The sequence below is a fragment of the Neophocaena asiaeorientalis genome, unplaced genomic scaffold, assembly GCF_003031525.2.
Source record: "Neophocaena asiaeorientalis asiaeorientalis breed wild unplaced genomic scaffold, Neophocaena_asiaeorientalis_V1.1 scaffold123, whole genome shotgun sequence".
NCBI lineage: Eukaryota > Metazoa > Chordata > Mammalia > Artiodactyla > Phocoenidae > Neophocaena > Neophocaena asiaeorientalis.
This window is the reverse complement of record NW_020173666.1, coordinates 11,101,923-11,126,767: the sequence shown is the minus strand read 5'-3', so window position 1 is coordinate 11,126,767 and position 24,845 is coordinate 11,101,923. Positions and strand designations below refer to the sequence as shown.

Sequence of the window (24,845 nt, the reverse complement as noted above, 5' to 3'; positions counted from 1 at the left end):
ACAAATTTCAATAACCTTCAAAAACTTAAAACAGGGATCATAAGGTAGCTGGTTCTCACGGTCAGTCTCTTAGGCTACTCGACACCAGAAAAAAGACCTGTTCTTTCTAGAGAAGCATAAGCTACCTCAGATAAAATGTGCAAAATAAAAAAAAAAAAAATTTTTTTTTACCATCTTTATTGGAGTATAAGTGCTTTACAAAAAAAATTTTTTTTAATGTGCAAAATAATCCAGAACCTCATAGCCATCTGCAGCTGGTTAAAACATGGTTCACATGAAACCTGGAGCACCTATCATTTATCCATGTAGACTGGGAGGGACCCTGAACTCTGATTTCAAATCCTGGCTCTGCTACTGTGAGATGTATGAACAGGGCCTTAAGCCTCTGAGCAGCAGCTTCTTTACCTGAAAAAGGAGGTAATTTCAACCTGCTTTGCTAGGCTGCTGCAATGAGATCTTTTTAAAATAACCTAGAATATAGTAGGTGCTCAGCCAAGCTTTTAACCCCCTATAGTCTGTTTCCTTATTATATGGCATTAAGAAAATACCCTTAGAAATTAAATGTGTACTAAGTTATGAAGGACTATAAAGAGAGCTATAAAAACGTGTTCTTGCTAATTTAAAATGCCATGGAATGGTGCCGTACCACTCATCCCTAGCCTGGGCATGCCTTACTAAACATAGGTGTTTGGAAAGAGTGCAAATCCAACATAATTACTGGAGAGATCACCCTTCTCCCCAATATGTTTACAGTGGTGGGAAAACTTAAGACCATCATTCCGTATCTATATAGAGTGCTAAATACCAAGAAAATAATCATACACAAAAGCAAAATTAGGACAAAAATTCTGAAATTATTTTACTACTCTAAAGTATGACGTTGAGCTATACTTTCAATGTGTATTTGGTTCACAGTACCTTGGGACATTTTTCATGCACTTTAATATACTCATATCCCCATCACAAAGAGACACAAACATATCTCCGTGTGATAACTAAGAAAAGTTTTCAGGGGCAAAGCAGCCGAACGTTCTGGTTCACAGTGACTTTTCTGGAGTCCTATTCAGCAACATAATATAGAAAATCTCAGACTCCGACTGTAAGAACTAGTTAAAGCACATGATTCTGGCTCTGCCTCTCCCTCCGTTCCCCTATGACTTGTCTCCAGTTATGTCCCACCCATTCCAGTGTCACCGCCTTCTCCTTAGCTACTTACTCCCTCTTCCTGGAATGCTGTCACTTCAGATCTTTGCACGGCTAGCTCCTTGTCCTTTGGACTTTTAGCTTAAAGGCTTATCCCCTGAGAGGTCTTCCCCGACAGCGCAACGTAACTCAGCCACCTGCTCACTCACTTTCACGTGGTCACATCTAATTCTATGCACAGCAGTCATCACCCTCTGCCATTTTCTGTACATCTATTTGTTTACTGATCACCATCTTCCACTAAAACAGGCTCCCTGAGAGCAGCAACTGCGCTGGTCTTTGCCTGACTCTGCTCCTAGCACCGCACTGAAAAGCAGGTCATAAACATTTGCTGAAGAGACGGGCCTCTGATGTGGCTCAGGGGCACCTGTACGCTCACAACCTCAGACAACACAGCACCCAACACACGAACATCACCACCAGATGTCCTGGTGCCTGTGCGCTTCCTCCGGCGTTTTGCTTTCCAGCATCAGCGTGTGAAACCAGTGGCAGAAACAAAAGACAGAGTGACAGTGTTCTGCACCTCCACAAGGGAGCAACTCTGTGGTATTCGTAACTGAGCCAAGAATGATGGTGATGACAGCGAGGAGAATCACAGTGCAACAAAAACTACTGGGCTCTTGGTGGCCAGGCTCAGACATGGGCTCCTCTGATACAAAAGCACTATTAGACAGGTATGGTTACTTTTACTTTATAGATGAGGAAATTATAACTTAGGGAAATCAAAAATCCTCTCCAAGGTCACACAACTAGTTGGTTGCATGGCTGGGCTTTACCTGATTACATGTCCCAAGGGTAAACGGATAAAATGAAGCTCCTTATGGCAACCCTAATGCACTGATGAAGACAGCAGCTTCCTACATCCGAACAGCACACGGTACATGTAAACACAGAGTTCACTATGCATTTGGTCTCCACACAACTGCATACTTTGGGGCCTCTGTGCTACCTCTGGGGCCTCCTGGGTTGGAAGTTACTGGCCCAGGAACATTGTGGATGTGCCACACGAGGTTGAGGGCATCACCGAAGACCGGACATATAAACATTTTTCCTTCTCCCACGCCAAATTTCTTCCGACAGCTCTGCTGAATAACTCAGAACATATTCTCACAACACTCAAAGCCTGCTGAGAGCACACAGAAACCTTTGAAGAGCCACAGACAATCACAGTTGAAGGAAAAGAATGTCTTTTTTCTCTTTTCCAAGCAGACTAAATATGGCTTGGAGTTAACCATTTTATCACAGAACCAGAGAAAACGCAGTGGTTACATTTTTACCTTAGTGTTACACAGACCGAATTTTCACATGCAGTGTTGCTTCTACCATGTTTTCTGACTCAACAACTGAGAACGGGAAAGCAACCCACTATGCTCAGGATGAGGGGAAACTGGGTATAAGTACTGACTCTGGGGCTGGACAGCTCTGCACCCTTACATTCCAAACTCCCTCAACCTCTCTGAACTTTTCCTACCTTCTTTCAAAAGAGAAAAAAACAGGGAGAGGGAGTCAAAAGAGAAAAGCTACGTCCAGTAAACTACACGCTCACATCACAAGCACATTCAGAGCTTTCTGTCCACAGCGAGAAGAGTTGTAACAATCACACTACAATGGACCTATAATCCACACTCTCTCTGTTTTGAGACCAACAGGATTACCAGAGTAACAACTTCCAAGATGACATGGCTGCTTTAAGCATTAGACTAAAAAAGTAGGAATATACCCCCGAATGTTTTCCCATATATGAATTTATTCACACCCATTATACTAAAATTATGGTGACTTTACTCATTTAAATAAATAAAATGAATAAACCTGAAAATTTATTCATTTTCAGATAAATGATTTCCTGGGATAATGATGATTTTAGGCTTACAGTTTATTTTGTATAATTTCAGTCTTCTAAATCTTTCAGAAATAATATATTTAGAATCAAATAACTTCATATCAATTTTCAATAAGAGAATCTTTAGATATTAAAATGCATTCCTTTACGCTAATGTAAACTTAAATGTAAATTTCTAGAAATGATGGGGGAGAGGTTCTTGTGGGAGTAGTTGGTACATTGAAAATAACAGTAAAAAAAGAAGTTAAAATACATGTGTTTAAATCTCAGCTCTTCCAATTACCATCTGAACTTTGTAATAAAATATTTTCTACATCCGTTACCTCTTACATAGAATAAGGATGAAAATGCTTGCCATATTTACCTCTTGGTAATTGTGAATATTTAATCAGATAACAAGGCAAAACTTCTAAATGCTATACAAAGGGCTATACAAAGGTAAGAGTTAGTGACAATGACAACAATAAAGAGCTGTATCTTCATAATAAAGTAAAAGGCATGCCAAATGTATCATTACAATCCCCAGACGTATACAGAACAGGAAATAGATTAAAGTGCTGTAAGACAGATTGTAGGATTCTTAACACAGAACATTAGAGGAAGCTGTAATACAAACATAAACCTCTACGATTTTGAGGTGTATGTCAAATTCAACCCCTAAATTTTGTCAAAAAGGGAAAAAAATCATGTTTATATAAATGACTGGTATAATATACATAGTAAATCACATCTCTTAAGAACATCAATTTTACACCTATTTTCACGTTTCCCACAGCACACAACAATTCACATGTGCTTGTGAAAACAACAGATTCAAAAATAATTCCCTGGGGGCTTCCCTGGTGGCGCAGTGGTTTAGAGTCCTCCTGCCAATGCAGGGGACACGGGTTCGAGCCCTGGTCCGGGAAGATCCCACATGCCGCGGAGCAGCTAAGCCTGTGCACCACAACTACTGAGCCTGCGCGCTAGAGCCCGCGAGCCACAACTACTAAGCCCGCATACCACAACTACTGAAGCCTGCACACCTAGAGCCCGTGCCCCACAACAAGAGAAGCCACCGCAACGAGAAGCCCGCGCACCACAACGAAGAGTAGCCCCTGCTCGCCGCAACTAGAGAAAGCCTGCGTGCAACAACAAAGACCCAACTCAGCCATAAATTAATTAATTAATTTTTTAAAATTCCCTGGAGACTGAGATTATTGAAAATTTATCTCCCTTAAGTAATGCTAATGACCATGTCTGCTGGGCCAGCGTTACCATGTTGCATGCTCTCTATTAAGGACACATTGCTTTCTGCCCCCAGCATCACATGCCACCATATTTTCACTGTGATTTTTAAGTCATTATAATAAATTATCAGGGTTATATACTAACACGGCCACTTCAAGTAGAAGTGTGGATTAAAACACACACACACACACACACACACACACACACACACACACACACACACCAGGAAGCCATTGTGAAACCACAATTCCAATTCACAAAATTTATTAACAATCATGCAGGAAAAAAACTAATTCAATATGAAGCACTGCTAAGGCTTAAAATTCACAGTTGCTAAAAAACTCATAGCCTTAATACCCTCTATCTGTAAAACACACTACAACTTATAAAACACTTTCAATACTTTATTTTGATTTATCATTACTTTGACTCCCCAAACAATCCTTGGAGGGCAGATACTACCCCATTTTATAGTGAACAAACTGAGGGCCAGAGAAATAAAAAATTAAGTCCAGCTCTGACGGTGAAGGCTTGGGCGTTGGCTCCTAAAGTTCAGCATTCTTTCATTTTATCATCCTGTCTCTAACCAGGTACCATGAAGGTGGTGGGTTGTTGGTGATGGGTTTGTAAGATCACCCTTCTGAGGCTTTGGGGAATTCTTAGAACACTCAGCCCCTTCTGGTTGTCCCAGAATGTCATCAGGACACTTCTCACCGCAGGAAAAGGAAATCTGTACCTGGGTTACGGCTCGGCCGTGCACATGTTCCTCGTGGGTTTTGTACCACTAGCAGAGAACAGTAATGGCATCCAGATTCTGGTTAGACTACTCACCATCAACCAAGCTTCTGGACAAAATTAATGTAAATTAAGATTTCTGTGGATAGAAGGTATTCCTATTATTCACGCAGTACTTGAGTTTGATGCAGGGTTAAAGGATTTAGTCCTGACTTTTGAAAGGCTTAAAGATGCAGGGGAGCTTAAAACGAAGAATCCCAACTGATGTGTGGTCCAGAGGTTTTCAGCAGCTGAACTCATGGAGAGGCCTCTTCTCATTACCAGAGTGAATTCTTCTTCCGTACGGGATTGCCAGACGTAATAGTATGTTCTGTGTAAATGTGACCCACGCAATATATAGTACCTACTTACGCTAAAAAATTATTCATTGCTTATCTGAAATTCAAATTTGTCCTGTGTTTTATCTGGCAACTCTACTTACACATCCATGACACGGTAACACATTACTAGACTGCAAGCAGGTTGTCCAGGTAATCTGGCAACAGCTTAATAGTGGCTAGTGCAGCATTAACTATAATTTCATCCTCCAGCACTCTGTCACTAAGCACATTTTCACAAGAACTAGGCACTAGCCACAAAAGTGAAAACTGAGGTTCAGAAAGGTTATAAAGGGGACTCCCAAGTTGTTCAGTTCCTAGCACAGTGCCCTAGGCTCAGCACAAGGCAGACGCACCACACTACTTGACCACATACTACTTAGCAACAAATACTTAACCCTTGTAATGCAGCCTGTGCGAAGAGTTACCAAAACTCTGCTGCTTAATTTAAGACAATCTCTGTCTGTAAAGCACCTCATCAGCTGGTTCCTAAATCCACTGGCAGGATAGGATTTAGGTTAGCTATTTACAATCTCTTCCTTTTTCTTGGCCCTTTTTGTACCGTAGGTGCACCCAGAGTTCTTTGTGGTAAGAAAAAGTTAAAGGAGAAAGGAAAATGAAATTAATTTTTCAGGAACTTTTTTGTAAAACATCTCAGCCCAGGGCTTCCCTGGTGGCACAGTGGTTGAGAGTCCGCCTGCCGATGCAGGGGACACGGGTTCGTGCCCCGGTCCGGGAAGATCCCACATGCCGCGGAGCGGCTGGGCCCGTGAGTCATGGCTGCTGAGCCTGCGCGTCCGGAGCCTGGGCTCCACAACGGGAGAGGCCACAACAGTGAGAGGCCCGTGTACCACAAAAAAAACAAAAACAAAAACAGAAACATCTCAGCCCATCCTGGGAGGCAATGGCTTCCTACTACCTCAGTAGACAACGGGTGCACACTTAGAAGCCCCAAGCCCAGGAGAACAGGGTACAGCCACCTCCTCTGGTACTTCCGGGGCTCTCTTTGGAGAGTGACTCAACTGAGAAGTTCAGCGGCCTCCTGTTCACCATCCTGCACAGCAGAGGGGTGCCTCAGAGAGCACTCACTGAAAAGCCCGCGTGCCCTGACTTCTCTGCCGCTTGGTTCACCCACACATGGCTGGCCAGGTGGGGGCTTGGTGCTCAGGGTAAAGAACCCCACCAAGGAGACACAGAGACAGAGACAGGGAGAGAGAAATCCAGGGCACAGAGAGGAGAGGGTAGCAATGTCTTGTAACAAGAGGAAACGGTGGAGGACAAATCCTGGAAGCAATTTTCTGTCTCTCAACAGCTGTATGGTCTTGCTCAGGTCACTAAACTTCACTGAAGTATGACGGACTGGTTTGAGGATGAGAGACAGAGCATGTAAGGTGACCCCAAATAGCTAACAATGACAGTAGTTGTTAGAAATAACAGGCATGTAGCTATCTTTACTTAATGACGCTAAACAATTTTAAAGGACAACAACAACAAAAGCTGTTTCTGATTATCCAAGTATGAGTGTGAGTTTTTACTTGGGAAAAGCATTTTATTAATATATTTTTGTTTGTGTGTTTGTTTAAATATCATTTCCTCCTTTGGAGGGAGTAAATTAATAAATGTACCTCACAATCAAATGGCATTCTTTGGAGTCAAACTGCTATTATCACATGTATAAAAGCCATCGGAGCATTCTGCATTAAGCCCACCTATTACCTATGTGTAAGTCAGATCTGTTATTAAAAGAGAACGTGGTTAAGAATCCACCTGCCAATGCAGGGTACATGGGTTTGAGCCCTGGTCCAGGAAGATCCCACATGCCGCAGAGCAACTAAGCCCGTGCGCCACAACTACTGAGCCTGTGCTCTAGAGCCCGCGAGCCACAACTACTGAGCCCGTGTGCCACAACTACTGAAGCCTGGGTGCCTAGAGCCCATGCTCCGCAACAAGAGAAGCCACTGCAATGAGAAGCCCGCTCGCCGCAACTAGAGAAAGCCTGCATGCAGCAACGAAGCCATAAATAAATAAATAAATAGCTATAAAAGAGAACGTGGACCAACATACATGATGAGCAGAGTGCCAGTATTGACGTTACTTTAAACACACGAGCCGTTCAATCCCTTAAGTCGAATGACTCATAAAGGAAAAAAATAAGTCACTACTTCCACTGTCACTGTGTCAAATATTATCAAATAATACTTCTGGAAAAAGCAAACACAGAAATCCATGAACAAAAATTTCCCCAAAGTGGAAATGTGTATCTCTTTTTCTACACAACAAACTTCACGTTCCTTCGTTATCTTTGTTATCATGGTACAGTGGCCTTTTGTCAGCCTGGGACATTCAATAAATATTGATTTTATAATTTGAATAAGTGTCATTCAATAATAACATTAGCTATTCAGTAACGATTTGGTACAGGAAATATTTAACAAAGAGATAACTTTCAAAATTTGCATTTGATTTTTATAAATTTTAGAATGTACTGTCCATATGTTTATCAACAGAAATTCAAAAGTTAATCATGAGAAGTCACTAGACTGTTTCAAAAAAAAAAAACAACACTTTTTGTTTCTACCCTTTATGAAACAGCAATGGTTCCAATCAGTGCTTGTCAACAGAACAAGTATTATTTCTACCGCACTCAGAAAATTTTGTAAGTTAAGACAGTTGTACAAAAGCAGCCTTGGTACTGTCATTAGATATACAACTTCCTGATGGCCACTTGGAAGAAAAAATATTTTAGAGAATTTTTAAAAATATAATATTAAGACCTTAAAGGTCTAAAATATTTTATATCCAAGCAACATGCCTATCAACAAACTAATATAAAATGGAGTAACACAAACATCTCACAAAATAGGAAATGCTTGTGCGCTAGAGTCACTACACTGTGTGTCTAACAGAATACTTCTGCTAAAAATCTGATAAAAAGAAATTTCCCTTATCTCTTGTAACAGTTAGAATACCCACCACTGAGTAAATCTCAATCCTCTACAGGAGGCATTTGAATTTTAGACCTATTAATAGGGTGTGTCTTTTAGTTCACTGAATACTGTTTTCTTAATCATGGTTAGTTTTCTTTTTAAATCCAAAACATAAACTTGGCCCCCAGAAGAAAGACACTGCGTCGCTGCTCCCACAATCCTTTCTGTAGCTGGTGGCTCACTCAAGTCCCATGCCTGCTTGCCAACCTTCGTGCCACTGCATCACTGTGGTGCCTAGAAGCCTAATGGGGCTTCTCTACAGCTGAGCCGACTCTCCAAGGCCCAGTGGCCTGTGAGCAGAACAGGACACGTCTGGGGAGCCAGGACAGCTCCTGCAAGCTTTATCAGTGAACAGGCCCAACAGATGGGAGCCCACGCTGAAAACCTCCCGCTCCAGAAGGCAAGGCCCTGGTGCTGGCCTTCTGTCCTTCTGTTCACTGGGCTCGTTTTCTGATACGGAAAACAAACAGAGGAAGTACAAAGAGGCACACACCAAAATGGAAAACATATTTAGAACATAGCTGGAGAATAGCTGAAAACAAACTAACCATATTCTATATTCTATGGCTGTGAAAATGAAACGAAAGTCATTGGATTTTCATTTTTTATAATTATGACTATGATCTTTTAATGATTTTGAACAAGTTGGAAGGAGCATTTAAAACATGATGAGATGTTAATAGATAACATTTTTGTTTAGTCAGATATTTTTCCCTTGAACCTGCAAACTTAGAAAGGGGCAACAGGAGCTGCCACTATACCAAATGGGTTTCCCAAATGAAGTCCTGCACAAACACACACAAGCACACTTGTGTCTATATCTGTAACTATTTACCTCTGAAAATCATAAACCCAAAGCTAAAATGTAAAGCTTAGTGCAATTAACATTTATATGTTATCTTGTATAGTTATTATTATATGTTAAAATATTACATCCCATACTAAACACTACATATGAAATACTTCTGTTGTGAAAAAAATTAAAATTAAGCAACTATGTTATTGTTCAGAACAAGAGATGTATCTTTGTAACTTTGTTGACTATTCTTAAGATACTGTTTTGTTAGGATTACAATTTTGTTACCCGTGTTTGGACAATTTTCAATGTTAAGAATTTAAAAACCTACACTTGAACAAACATATACATGAGGAGCAAATTAAGGTAAAAATAAAGAGCAATTTTTACAAGTTTTTGCATCCAATTTCAGTTGGATGCAAATTAGTTTGCATCCAACTGAACTTTTTACCAAAAAAATTCAATTACTGCATCCAATTTCAATAGAAGTTTTGAAGTACCAAAAATGTTTGTGGGAGTGGGAATCAGGACATTTAGAGTAATTACTTTTTATGTTGATGAACACATTAAGTTCCAATTATTCTTAATTAAAGTAAATTGAAAGTCAATATCCTGACACTGTGTTCACGAAAATGTCCTTTAAGTTTCTGAAATTCAAGATGGATACACGAAATATAGATTTCCAATTCTAAATTGGTGCAATATTGTCAGCAATCCTCGATTAATATATAGATGGACCCCATTTTCTAATGAATATCACTACAGGCCAGCACAGTAGGGTCTGTGGGGCCTCACCGTCAGGGTTCCAATTCTAACCCTGCCATTTATGTCAGCTGTGCAATCATGGCCAAGTTACTGCTCCTGAGAGCATGAAGGTAAAACAGGACAAATAAGAGTCCTCGTAGGAGTGCTGTGAAAATTAAATTAGTTAATACTTGTAAAACGCTTGCAAAAGTGCCCGGCTCACAAGTTAGCCCTCAATCAATGTTACTTATTGTTACCAGTACAGTTGTAATTATTAATCATCTTGACTATGAAACATTATTAGCCACGAAAAGCCATTTATGACACCTAATTATTAAGCACAATAGAGCAAAAACATAAAATAAAAGAAAAATTTATGGAAATCCTCCTTGGCTCTCTATCCAGTTCACTGACTCTACGATTCACCAGACTCTTAAGTTCTTGAAGGACCAAAGCCACATCCTGTTCACGTTTGCACTCCCAGGACGGTAAGCCCAGTGCCTGGCAAGACAGCACATGCTCCTTAAGGGCTCACTGAATCAAAGTTAAGTAAATGCTATTTGTGTAAGAAATTTTACATTACTCACTGTAAAGTTAAAAACCAAATTAATTGGCAAGAATTACACTAAAGGGATAAACTACAAGCTTAGATGTCTCTGATTAAATATTAGATCACTATTTCTTATCACCACCCCACACGGCAGCAGCAGAGAAGGTTCTCAACATATGCGAAATAACAAGAAATACCATTACGTCTGCAGCTACGACCACCACCTCCCTGACTGAGCGTCTTATCTGTGTGCATGTTAATAAGCGAACGGCAAACATGATCTCACCGACTCCTCAGAGCAGCCCTGTGAATGGGTCACCATCTCCATTTTACAGACACGGTAACGTAGGTTTAGAGATGTTTAGACACAGATGTTAAGTAAGTTGGCCATAGTCACACAGCCATCAAGTGGGCCAACTGGGATTAAAACCCAAATGTGTGTGACCCAACATTCCTTACTAAATGACAATCCACTAGCAGTAAAAATTTAGAAGTTCTTCAATTTATGCACTGGCTTTGTGTAGTACAGCTATGAGAGCTTCCAACAACTTGTAGTCACTGAAGTTTAACATTCAGGAAATAGATAAAAACATTAGCTGTAATTAACTCTCTCTCCGGAATGGAAGAAAGCCAAGTATCCACTACCACTTTTATATTTTCTAGTGTTTTATAAATTACTTATAATGAGTAGACAGTTTGTGGGGCTTTATTTTATTTTGGGGGACGGGGTTTGGTTGTACCATGCTGCTTGTGGGATCTTTGTACCCTGACCAGGGATTGAACCCGGGCCCGCAGCAGTGAAAGCGAGGAGTCTTGTGTTTTAATCACTTTTTTTTTTTTTTGTGGTACGCGGGCCTCTCACTGCCGTGGCCTCTCCCGTCGCAGAGCACAGGCTCCGGTCGTGCAGGCTCAGAGGCCATGGCTCACGGGCCCAACCGCTCCGCGGCATGTGGGATCTTCCCGGACCAGGGCACGAACCCGCGTCCCCCGCATGGGCAGGTGGACCCCCAACCACTGCGCCACCAGGGAAGCCCTGTTTAATCACTTTTACTACTGTTATGCTAAGAGTTGTTTCCTTAAAAAAATGGTAGCACTAGCTTTTAAGAAAAGTTGACTATAGTCTGTGTAAAAGGACCTATGGGTCTTTAATAATAATAGTAATAGCAACAGCTAGTTAATTACTGAGTAACTGCTATGTGCCAGGCAGTGTTCTAATTGCATTACATGTTAATCTTAGGCGAAGACGAACGTATTATTGTCCCATTTGACAGGCAAGGAAACTAAAGCATAAAGAAATCAGACAATTTGCACAAGTGAGTGGCAGAGCCAGATTCAAACCTAAGAGTCTAACCGTCAGTCCTGGCTAACTTGTCTGTAATGTTTAGTCGGCAGAAGGTCTATACTTTGAATAATGCTTAGAAATCATTAGTCAACCAAACTTGGAAACTTAAAATCTTTTTACTAAACAGAAATTAGAATTGAAACAAAATTCTCTCTTTAATAAACATTAGTCATGAACTTGTTTGAGAGGTGCCACTCACTTAACTAGCTAAGGGGATGAGAGGAAGGTGAGGGTGGCTAACAAAATCCACCCTGAAATCATGACACCTGAGGGTAGACGAGTAATTCAAACGGGAATTAAGTAACTCTGAAATGAAGGGCTGAGAGCCTCCCTGCTCTCCTCCCTCACTAGTGTGAATCTTGACAGACCAAAGACAAAAGCCTTCCGGGCTTCCCTGGTGGCACAGTGGTTGGGAGTTCACCTGCCAATGCAGGGGACACAGGTTCGAGCCCTGGTCCGGGAAGATCCCACACAACATGGAGCAGCTAAGGCCGTGTGCCACAACTACTGAGCCTGCGCTCTAGAGCCCGCGAGCCACAACTACTGGAGCCCACAAGGCACCACAACTACTGGAGCCCGTGCTCTGCAACAAGATAAGCCACCGCCATGAGAAGCCCGCGCATCGCAACGAAGAGTTGCCCCCGCTCGCCTCAACTAGAGAAAGCCTGCGTGCAGCAATGAAGACCCAATGAAGCCAAAAATAAGTTAATTAATTAATTAATTTTTAAAAAGACAAAAGCCTTCCAAGCAAAGGAAATCTGGTAGAAATTGATAAAAATTGACAGAAAAATAGAAGGAGGTAAGAATACTAGGGAAAATTACCTCGTACAATGGAACATCTCCTCTAAAAATGAAAGTTGTAAAGGTTCTGTTTTGGCTTTGCTGCAGTGAGTCTATCAGTTCCCGCAGGCTGATGCGAGGTGAAAGGCAGGGCACAATCGACTTTCTAAAGATGATCTGGACGGTATCATGACACTTCGGTGTGAGTTTTCTTGCAGAATTAAGTTTTGCAACAATGTGCAGATGTTTAAGCTTTATTATCCATATGGTTCTCGGACTATATAAAAAGCATATGCAATTAAACCCAGCATCTGTATAAAAGTTTTAATAAAGAGAGAAAGATTCAAGACACAGTAGTTTTTTATACTTATAAAAAGAAAAACTTTTGTCTATAGGAAGCTGAATACTAAAGTAAATTAACAAAAAATAAACAGCCAATGTAATATAAAAACAGGAGTTAGCTGAGGTCGTTAATGCCCGTTAAATAGCAAATGATCCGTTGCAACCCATGTTTAAACACGGGCCAATTAAATATGAGCAGACAGCCTTACAATTCAAAGATTTCCTTCTTCCAGATTCATGTACTGTCTTTTGAACGTGAACATTTACTCTGAATTAAAAACCTTTCTTTACGCTCTATACACAAACACTAAATAAGACTTTGCCAGCTAAGTTTCTCAAAGCTGGGGATATTATTACATTGATTTTAGAAAGGGACAATCCAAAGACTACTATCGATTTAAAATCATTTTAGTAATTTTTACAGAACACAATATTCTCACTACTCTTTACTCTTTTTTCTTTCAAAGTCTGCTAACCAATAAAATATGTCATGGGCTGCCCTTAAGAGCCACAGCCTGAAAGCATCTCAAAATGTTTAAAATACACCGAAGCTTTCTCTCCATAAGAACTTTTTAAAAAATAAAGCAGTGTTTAACAATAATCTACCGTGTTTATCTGGAAATGAAGGTCTTTACTCACAAAAACAGTTTCTGAAATACACTCTGTTTAGCTGAGCGAAATCTTCTGATTTCTTTCCAGATCTGTGCTGGAGATGCAGCCACACAGCAGCTTCCACCTAGCACCTGCACCACCCACGGCTTCCCTCCCTGGAACCTTCTCCAAAGCATTCAGAGAGAGCTGCTTTTCCTCACTTTACTTTCCAGTAACATCACATCATTATGACACACCCCTCGAAAATTCCTAAAATGCCAGCAGACACCAAACAGGTCCAAGGAGATCCAAATCCCAATTTGGAAAATAACTGCTTTGGCGCATTTCTCATGTATCCAGAGTGTCCTTTTCTTCCACAGTCATGTTCAGGTTCCTTTAAAACAGCAGAATAAGAGCCTCGTGGGACAAAAATAAGGATCTGAAAATTGTATTTTGAGACAAGATTTAAGTAGAAATTTGAAAAGACCCAAGGGAAAGCTGAAAAGAGAATTAGTTCCAATGATTATTCAGCTAATGGGTCCATCTCCCATGGCTTACTCCTATTTCTGGAGCTAGGCCGCACTACCGCGGCAGCACAGCCGTGCTACACTGTTTTCTGTCTCTAAGCTTTTGCTCTGATACATCGTGAAGAGATGACCAGCCAATTGCGAGCTGCTCTGCGCCCTCCTCCCAACTCCAGCCAACGTCTTGTCTGCAACCATGTGAGAGATGGCTGGCCAAAACCTCACCTTTCCTGAATTCCTGACCCAAAGAAACAGGGAGAGATCATCAAATGATTGCTTTCATACAATGAGGTTTTGAGGTTATCTGTTAACCGAAGCAGTATTACTAACAATATACGCAGATGTAAAAGGAAATGGAAGGATGAGAAACAACTCAGAGAGAAGGAAGGCCAATCCTAAACGTCTGAGGGGCACAAGACATAGGGTATCAATATGGAACAAACCAAGACAGCCTGCATAACCTGGAAAACTCAAGAGCTGGGGATCTCCAGACTAAAATCAAAGGAATTAAATGAAAGTCTGCAAATCCAAAGCATCAGACCACTACCATCCCTATTAGATAAGGGGGATTCTCTGTAGACATGGAACCAGAAATGTTCAGGGCTCCCAGGGAGGAGACAGCCCAGGAGATGGCAACAGGCTGTAATGAGATAAGTACTGAGCACTGAGACCTGAAACCCCCTTCCCTAATCCAGCTCCAGGATGTCAGCAGCCAAGCGTAGACATCACTCACCATCTCTCCAAGCAGAAGACTACAGGTACCTCCTCCGGAAAAAAATAAACTACGAACTCCAGAGAAAAAGATTTTCAGACATCAACCTGACGAAGTCCCCAGTGAGAAAGCTGGCTGATAACATGATGGCCCTAAAGAAACGCCTGCCAGTCCACAAGTCCAGCTCACGTGGAGAGCTTCCCAACAGTAGTTCAGTATTTCACACTCGTATAAGAACACTCTTGAGCAAAGCCTCTGGCATAAGAGAGATTATAAAAAGTAAAAAGAATAACTCAGAAGAAACAGAGACGATGCAAGAAATAGAAGAAACATTTTTTCAAATAACATTCTGTTTCAAAGGGAAAAAAAGATATTGCATTTATTGCATGAAACAAATAAAGGATGCTATTAAAAAGCAACAGAGTATAAACACTTTGAAATAAAAAATATAAAAAGAAAAATAAAATAATAATCAGGTTGTAAGATAAAGTCAACATTATCTCTTAGAAAATAATAAAGGAATGGAAAAATTAGTAGAGGGAAGAAAAGATCAATCCAGTTTCCAAATCCAACCAACAGGAGTTTCAGAATTAGAGTAGATAAAGGGAGAGAGAGAAATTATCAAATAAATCTCGTAATTGCCCAGAAATGAAGACTAGTATAAACTTAGTGCCCAGCACACAATTCAACAACTGTGTTGCTGAAGAACAACAGCAACAACAGAAATCCAAAGAAACCCACTTCATTATTTTAGAACATGGGTGAAAAATCCTAACAGCTCCTAGAAGGGATGGGGGAGTAGGTCACATACTAAGAAAGGACCACTCAGCCAAACGGCATCTAATTTCTCAACAGCGACACGAGATGTCTGAAGGCAAGAATGTCAGAAGTTAGAAGGTTTTATTTTTTTAATTCTTAGAGAAAATTATTTCCATCATAGATTACTCTGTCTAGCCTAGCCAAGCTATTTAAATGTGAGCGTATACTGAAGGTATCTTAAAAATACAAGGTCAAAAAATTTATCTCCCAAGCACACTTTCTCATGAAGCTACTGAAGACTGTGCACGATCAAATACGTGATTTAGGAAACAGAAGCTCCATAAATAAGAGGCTAAGAGCCAGAAAAACAATGAAGGGACACCCCAGGATACAGCTGTATACACCTAAAAATAACAACCACTCCAAATTGGGATAGGAGACTCTGGCAATTCAGAAAGTATGTCTCTTAAGAGGAAAAAAATAGCGTTGAAAACAAGTATCTGATAGGTAATGACAGGATGAAAAACTGTCTTATTGCTGAGCTGGTGAAAGGTGTGGGAAGAGCTAGTTGGATGTTCAAAGAAAACCAACCATGAGAAAAAAATGAGGCAAATTTTAACTCCAGACAAAACTAAAAGTTACCCAAGAAAAGAAGTGTAATTATAGTACTGTATACTACGTACATTAATATGAACAATACTTTAAATGATACAATAATGAAAATAGTAATATAGGCTTAACCAAAAGTTGAGATGTAATTACATTGGGAGGATGGTGAAGAGTGGGAAAGAGAGGGTGTAAAGCAAGCTATAATCCTCATCTACGCCAAGGTCATCAAAAAATACCGAATTTAAAAAATAACATACATTAACGATTGTATGAATGCACATTTAAGGATATATAGACATATCAATATTTTATATTAAAAAGACAGTTTCGTTTGATTTTTTTGTATCACCGATGAATTACACTTTTCTAAATTTTATCTAGTTTTGAAAACTTAAAAAGGGACATATGTGCCTTTAAGCCATTCTTGTTTTCCCATGTTTGATTCTATACACTAGACATGAAGAAAGGCAGACACTCTCCATTTCCCAATTTCAGTTAAGTAGGCCATTAATTACCTCCCATTCCCTGCTTTACTACCACCCCTCAATAAAACCAAACCAAACCTCATCTGCCCTGTGCATCCACAGCTAATGTGAGTGTGTGGGCAGTCTTAGAGAAAAGAGACTCGCGGTGCCTTCTCACAGTCGGGACAGCTCTGGCATCACACACAGAAGTAGATAAGGGAGGATGCTTGCTAGAAGTCTCAAGAAATTAGACACCTTTTGTTTTTCTAGCCAAGTCATGAATTAAACAAGAACAGTGGGGCTTCCCTGGTGGCACAGTGGTTAAGAATCCGCCCACTAATGCAGGGTTCACAGGTTCGAGCCCTGGTCTGGGAAGATCCCACATGCTGCGGAGCAACTAAGCCCGTGTGCCACAACTACTGAAGCCCACGCACCTAGAGCCCACGAGCCACAACTACTGAAGCCCAAGCACCTAGAGCCCGTGCTCCGCAACAAGAAAAACCACCGCAATGAGAAGCCCGCGCACCGCAACGAAGAGTAGCCCGCGCACCGCAACTAGAGAAAGCCCACACGCTGCAACGAAGACCCAGTGCAGCCAAAAATAAAAACAAACAAATAAATAAATGTATTAAAAAAAAAAAAAGAACAGTGGTTTCACACAACTGCCAGGATGACAGAGATCTATACCAAAATGTAAGTATCAAAATAAATACTGAGTAGATTTACCATGAAATTGTTTCTTGCAGTGAATGAAAATGATGGAAAGGGGTTATCTCCAAAAACGTCCACCAAGATCTATGCACTACTTTGTATGTCGAAGGCTCTTCGATGCTTCAAGCTAAAATCTCAGCTCCTGGCACATGGAAAACGACTGCCCCCTCCGCGATGTACAGTCTCCACACTGCTGCACAGGACAGACCCTCTCCACAGTCTGAAAGGTCTTCCCGCAGCTGCAGAGTAACCCTCCCTGGGTCTCCTACAGGGCCTCAGCTGACAACACAGAGTTCATCCCACGGCACCGCTTCACGGAGTGCCTCTGCCACTCGACCAGACACCCCCCTCAGGGGAAGCCACCATGAAGTTCAACTCCGTATCCCCAATAGGCAGCACACTGCCTGGCACACAGAAAGGAGCTCAATTCTTTTCCAGATATACTAATCAAATTATAACACTATAATTATGGATCTAAGCCTTATTAGAAATTTTGATGATTGTTTAATGAGAAATACTAAACTTTTAAAGATACTTTCTTTAGAGTCTTTTAAATTGGGTGGTTTTAAAAAAAAAGAAGGGAAGGCCACATTGCATTCAGCATTTAAAAGGAAGAACGAACTGACTAAAAATAATTCATGTGTGTATTTCATGCAAATCTCTAATGTTCCTGGACCATTACCAAGTGCAAATTCAGGTAGAGCAAGTAGTAATTTCTAATACCCTCAGCAGCAAAGAAAATGAGCAGCAGCGTCCTGTCCTCCCAGCCTCCCATACCTGTCACTGGGGTGGGTAATTTCTCCCCATGGCAGGATATGGAGAGTTTACAGCCGAGTCCGTTTGCCTTATTCTGTATAAGGGAAACATGGGAACTTGACCTAGAAAGGGTAAAAGTTTCCAACTAGGCATTTCAGCAGTTACTTTAGATAGGTACTTTATTATAACATGATATACTATATACTTATCTTTGCAAAGGTGAGATCTCTGTAAATTGAGAATTTTCAATGATACTGTAAGCAGAAAAATACGCAAACTAATGACAGAAAGTAAAATTCTTAAATCACAATCAGGTAGGCATTATCAACACTACTAGTACTTTCAGGATTATTCATTTTACAAACTGAGACATAAGCACCAAAGACATTTAAATCTTCTTTCATTCATCAAGCAATTCAACAGCTAAAAACAAAACCAAACCAAAAAACACCAACAAAACAAAACAAACAAAAAAACAGGTTTATTACTTTTAACTCAAAAATGTAAATGTACTATCATGTACACTTGAGTCAGCTGCCATCTGGATAAAAAATGGAAAGAGATTTGGAACAAACAGAATAACAGTTTGATTCTGCTATAATAAGGAACCCTGGAAAAAGATATGTAGCTGGAAAAAGTAATATTATCACATTTAAATATATCCTACTGCAAGGTAGAACTTATGATTCTCCAAAGGAAACAGTTCTTTTTTAAACTAACAAAACTCTCAAATTAAATTTTTTGGATTATATTAATGAAGACACTCCTACCACGGAACTAAATAGGTTTTTAAGTAAAGATCCATCTAATAAAGTAGCACAGTGAAAATAACTTTTTACATAACGACACACGACAGTCTTTAATAATTTGTACTGCAGAAGAACGAAGATTTTTCATGGTGAAGAAATGGATTCTGTACCATATACTGGGACTTCCATGTTTCTTTCAAAACAACACTAAAATGATGTCTAGCACATGTTTACACAGTAAAACTCAAAGGCAATAACAAAATTTATGGAAGAAATAATATTCCCTCAATATCAGTTTTGAAGGAAAAAATGGCTGAAAATTTTCCAAATTTGATGATCTGTAAATACACAGATCCAAAACAGTCAATGAACTCCAAGGAAAAGACAAAGAAAACTACAGCCACACAGCTATACATATGACTACAGGCATATAATGCTCAAACTGCCTAAAACCAGTGATAATTTTAAGGGGGGTGGGTGCACATAACACATTACGCAAAGGACAAGAAGACAGACTTCTTGTCAGAAACAGAAAACCAGAAGACAACGGAGCAATATGTTTAAAGTACTGAAAGAAAAATACGGTCAAACTAAAATTCTATATTCAGTGAAAATATCTTTCAAAAATGAAGCAATCATACACTTCACAGAAAAATCGGATGTGGTTTTAGAAATGATAAACTGAACTTCAGTAAAGGCTTGGGGGAGTGAGGCTTCAGTAAAGGCTTTGGGGGAGTGAGCCTTCAAAAGATACCTTTGAGAAAGTGAAAAGATAAGCCACAGACTGTGAGAAAATATCTGCCAATTATATCTGATAAAGAACTTGTAGCCAGGATATATAAAGAACACTTAAAAACTCAATAAGAGGAAGAGAAAATAATTCAATTTAAAAATGGACAAAAGGGGCTTCCCTGGTGGCGCAGTGGTTGAGAGTCCGCCTGCCGATGCAGGGGACATGGGTTCGTGCCCCAGTCCGGGAAGATCCCACATGCCGCGGAGCAGCTGGGCCCGTGAGCCACGGCCGCTGAGCCTGCGCGTCCGGAGCCTCTGTTCCACAACGGGAGAGGCCACAACAGTGACAGGCCCGTGTACCGCCAAAAAAAAAGGGACAAAAGATTTGAATAGACATTTCCCCTAAAGAAGGTATACAAATGGTGAATGCCACATGAAGAGATGTTCAGTATCACTAGCTATTAGGGAAATGCAAATTAAAACCCCAGTCACATCCACAAGAATGGCTAACAAAGAAGAGAAAGAAGATAAACATTGGTGAGGATGTGGGGAGGCACATCGCTGGTAGGAATGTAAAATGGTACAGACACTGTGGAAAGCAGCTTAGCACTTTCTTAAATTGTTAAACAGAAATTTACCACATGTCCTAGCAAAATTCCACTAGTAGGTAACTACTCAAGAGAAATGAAAACATTACGATGTCTACAGAAAGACTCAACACATGACTGTTCCTGGCAGAAGTATTCATAGTAACCAAAGAGTGAAACAACCCAAATATCCATCAAAAGGTGGGTAAATAAAATGTATAAGTGGTTAATTAAACCTGTGATAATAATAGCAAAAAGGCCCAAGGAGAGAAAACAGTACATTGCTGTAAGGTTCTTACGCTACCCATGAAGTGGTATAATAAATGCTGAAGATAGGCTGTGATAAGTAAAAATGTATATTTGAAACGCTGACGCTACAGATAAAACAACACAACAAAACACAGCCAATACATTCTACGTTCCGGGTGATGCTACCCACTGAGTTGTAACAAACCTGCCAATATCTAACAAAAGGTAAACTAAAAGATAGGAGATTTTTATACCTGCTTTCACTTGGCTTTTTAGTTATCTGAATTTCATTGACATAATATGTCTTGTGTGAAGATGGCAGAGAACAGTACTGAGGGTTGTTTTCTGTTCTGCGTTTTTACGTTTTCAAGGAACAATTTAACCTTTACCCTCTCCAATCTTAGGCAAAATTGCAACACTTTGCTCTCTATCTCCACACAATTAGCCTTTCATGTCCATTAACCAAACAAGAGTATTTACTATGCAACACTACTTGATAACCATAATTCACTGTGTTTTAAAATGAGGTATGCTCTGCAGAAAGAAGAGTCGATAATGCTTCCCTTGTGAGAAACTAAGAAGTATGAATAATGATTGCAGGACTCATGTGGCTTTGCTGTTACAAGGTTTATACAACTAAAGCTCCCCAAAGAGTTTACATGCTTTAAAACCCTGAGCTGTAGTCAATCTGAACTTGTTTAGATTGCACATCTTTATCCAGAGTGTTAAAAGTAACATGTACATAGATAGCTTTGAAATATACCCACAGTGAAAACTCGAAATTCAAAACTACAGTTTTTACTTCACTCCTCCCCACACTCTCTGGGGTTTTTTTGTTCTCCTAAAACCTGGGCATTGTCAATCCCTGAATGAATAAAATAATTTTTTTAAGTTAGGTGCCCTTTGGGAAATCACATCTAAATTAATCGAGCAAAATGTTGTAGAAAAACGTTCCATAAGGAAAACTTTTGAGATACACAGAAAACCTCTGTTTAAGCCATGTAAAAAATAACCAGAATGGCCAAGAAGTTCGGGAGTTGGAAATAAAACAAAAAGACACAGACCACAACACATGTTTTCATTATAACCACAAATACACATCTCAATATTTTCCTGTTATCTATTCATAATCAGAGTAAAGAATTGTCACTAAATGGTTATGAAGGAATTTTTAAATAAATCTGATGTTATAGCTATTGAGATAAGTTAGTAAATCAAACTGAATCAAAAATAAATGTGTTCATGGGGGCAGGGGGCAGGCTCATTCAACGCATGGTTTTGGAGAGTTAAAAATATAAACTAAACGGAATATTCTTTATGAATTTCATGTGCCTCTAGCTTCTTTATTTAACAGTGGGAATTCTGTGATGCTTAAAAAAACTAAGTTCCTTTTAAAACAACATAAAAATTGGTTTCACTGCATAAAAGTAAAAATACATATGCAGGAAGATGAGCAACTTAGACACTCACTAATAAAATAAACCTACATATCCTAATAAAATGCATTTTAAAGTAATTTATAGAAAACAATAAAGCACAGAATTTGAGAACCAGAATGGATATTAAAACTCATTTAGTTGGCTCTTTATTACATGAACTCATAAACTACATTCACTTACACCAGCACTGCTCAAATGAACTTGCTATGACAAAAGAAACGTTCTATATTCTGTGCTGTCATTATGACAACCACTAACCACATGCATCTATTTAACTTTAAATTCATTAAAATTAAATAAAATTTCAAATTCAGCTCCTCAATTGTACCAGCCGCACTTCAAGCGCTCAACAGCCACATGTACCCAAAGGCTACTGTGCTACACAGCACACCTCAGACTGGCACGTCTCACTTATATAATATAATGTGAGACTACAACAATGCAATACGAGGAGATGCCAACCACATAAACTATGACTTATTTCCATGATTTTTCTATTTATTTCCTTCAAAACAATCAAAATACCGAAAAACTCCTGTAAGTTTGAAGTGTCTTTTAAACAGAATTATTTTTACCAGAATTCCTAGGATAACCTCTTTGGTGGGTGCTTTGATAGAAGACTGTTTTAAAGAGAAGTATCTCTGAACCACAGCCAATTCCATGTCTGATTTCTATAGGTTCCTCTGGGTAGATCCAGTTGAACACGAAGAGACTGCTATAATTCAATTGCTCACCTGAGTCCTAAAGGATTACTAAGGAGAGAGCAAGGGTCTACCTGAAAAAGATGTGGCAGAGACAGCCTCCTATTTTAACAAACAGTGGGTAAGCCTCTCCGCTTAGGGGACTGATTTCAAACTACAGTACTCAAGTTTAGGTTCACCTGCTTACTACATGTTCATCTTCCACTGGTTACTAAGGAAAAATTCTTAATCATGTAGATTTGTATAATTTTATACTCAGAGAGACAAAGGTGAGGCACCAGGTGGAATGGGCAGCTCACTGCCAGCCCTCACTCACTGGTGCTGTGACACTGAGCAAACCACCGGGCTCCCCTGGACCGTTAACTTCTTATTTCTGGTGGTCAGTCCCTCAGAGACTGTTAAGTGCTCAATAAAATTTGAGACCTGCTATTGTTGACTTCATAGATATGAGCTAAAACTCCTTCTAGAATTTCAATTTCGTAATTTTTTACTTAGAAGTTCTGGAGGCACTCTCCTGTCAAGTGAACTTTAAAAAATTGTCTTGGGCTTTTGAATTGTTACTATTTAAAAATTTTTAAAGTTCAGAGCTCTACGAACTAAGGAGTGTAAATCTTTCCCAATCCATTCCCACTCTGTGGTAGGCAGAATTCTCAGATGGCTCCCAAGATGCCTGGTCCCTGATGTACATGGCCTGTATAATCCTCTCCCCATGAGCACAGCAAGGGCCTGTGAATATGTTGGGATGTTAAACCCATGATTAAGTTACATTATATGGCAAAGGTCAGGGACTTTGCAGATGAAATTAAGGTCACTAACTGATTGACTTTGAGTTAATCAAAAGGGGGATTATCTTGGGTGGGCCTGACCTAATCAGGAGAGCCCTTTTAATAGGGTCAGCGACTCCCTCCAGCTGGCCTTGAAGAAGCAAGCTGCCCTAAGTTCTACAGCTGCAGGAAATAAATTCTGCCAACAACCACATGAGCCTGGAAGAGAACCCCACACCTCAGATGATACCCTGGCCCCAACTGACACCCTGAGCAGAGGACTTGGCTACGCGGTGCCCAGATTGCTGACCCACGGAAACCATGACACAATAAAAGGCATTGTTTTAAGCCTCTAAATTAGCGGTAATTTATTACATGGTAATAGGAAACTAACATATTCCCAAGCTCTTCCACTGTTTACTGATTGATATATCTCATCCAGAAATTTTCTATGAATACACACCCCCTTTTCTCAATTAACTCTGTGTTAATTTGTGCTACATGCTATTATTCCCGTTTTAAAGATAAGGATCAAGAGGGAAGAGATATGGGAACATATGTATATGTATAGCTGATTCATTTTGTTATAAAGCAGAAACTAACACCATTGTAAAGCAATTATACTCCAATAAAGATGTTAAAAAAAATTTTTTTAATCAATAAAAAAAATAAAGATAAGGAGCTTGAGGCTAAATGACATGGGAATAAACTAAGTCCTACTGTATGTAGGAAGGAATTTGTTAGCTCTTTACATTAGGCAGCTCATGTAATCTACTATCAATAAGGATAGGAGGCTCATTTTACCGAAGACATTGCAATTTCAGAGAAGTCGTAATTTTTTCAAGATCACAGGCAAGTAGAAGCAAAAACAGGAATGTCTGAATTCAAACTATTTGAATCCTAAGCCCAAAAATCCCCCCCAAATTTCTGTTTTTACTCTGTGATAATTCTTAATTAGAAATAAATTTCTATAAATGTCATCCACAGTGAATTTTAGGATACATGAGGATGCATGCGGACACAGCAGTCTGTCGTTTATATGTATGACTAGCATCAGAGCTTCCCCAGCTAAGGAAACTAGCAGCAGAGAGAAAAGTCAGCACCCAGAGAAAATCAACCATCTACACTTCCACACAAGACACACACTGGGGCAAAATTATCTTTCTCCGCTAGAGATCCAGGAATAGGTAGGATGGTCAACACAAGGCTGAGAGAGAACCAGGTCCAACATATGACAGGCAGGCAGCTTGAGCAAGACATAAACAGTACAAATCTAACCACCACCCACCCTTGGGCTGGAACGGGATACAGTTTTAGCCTAGACCAACAAACTTATTTTGAATAGAGATTTACATTCATCTTGAATATTTTCTGGATAATTTTGTTGACACACGCACACACAAACACAAATAAAATCAACTGAGATATTAATAGCAGGGTATGTTTTTACTTGGTGACCGTTATTGAAATAATTTACAAATAAGTTACACTAAAGTTCATCTCTAAGTCAAGTTGTTTGGAACCTGGAATGCATTCCAGAAGCACACTGAACTGAAGTTAAATTTCTCC

The 24,845-nt window shown here is 39.8% G+C and overlaps 1 protein-coding gene across 4 annotated transcripts in view; it reads right to left on the bottom strand.

The window, feature by feature from the left end:
* Window positions 1-24,845, bottom strand: part of ARID1B (AT-rich interaction domain 1B) — a 364,765-nt gene that overhangs the window by 206,597 nt on the left and 133,323 nt on the right. The window contains exon 1 of one of the 4 annotated variants that reach the window (XM_024747859.1): window positions 12,630-12,722. The exons of the other annotated variants lie outside the window; for them this stretch is intronic. The gene's annotated coding sequence lies outside the window, so the exon portion shown is untranslated. Of the gene's footprint in view, window positions 1-12,629; window positions 12,723-24,845 lie in introns of those variants that run through there. 4 annotated transcript variants of the gene reach the window in all.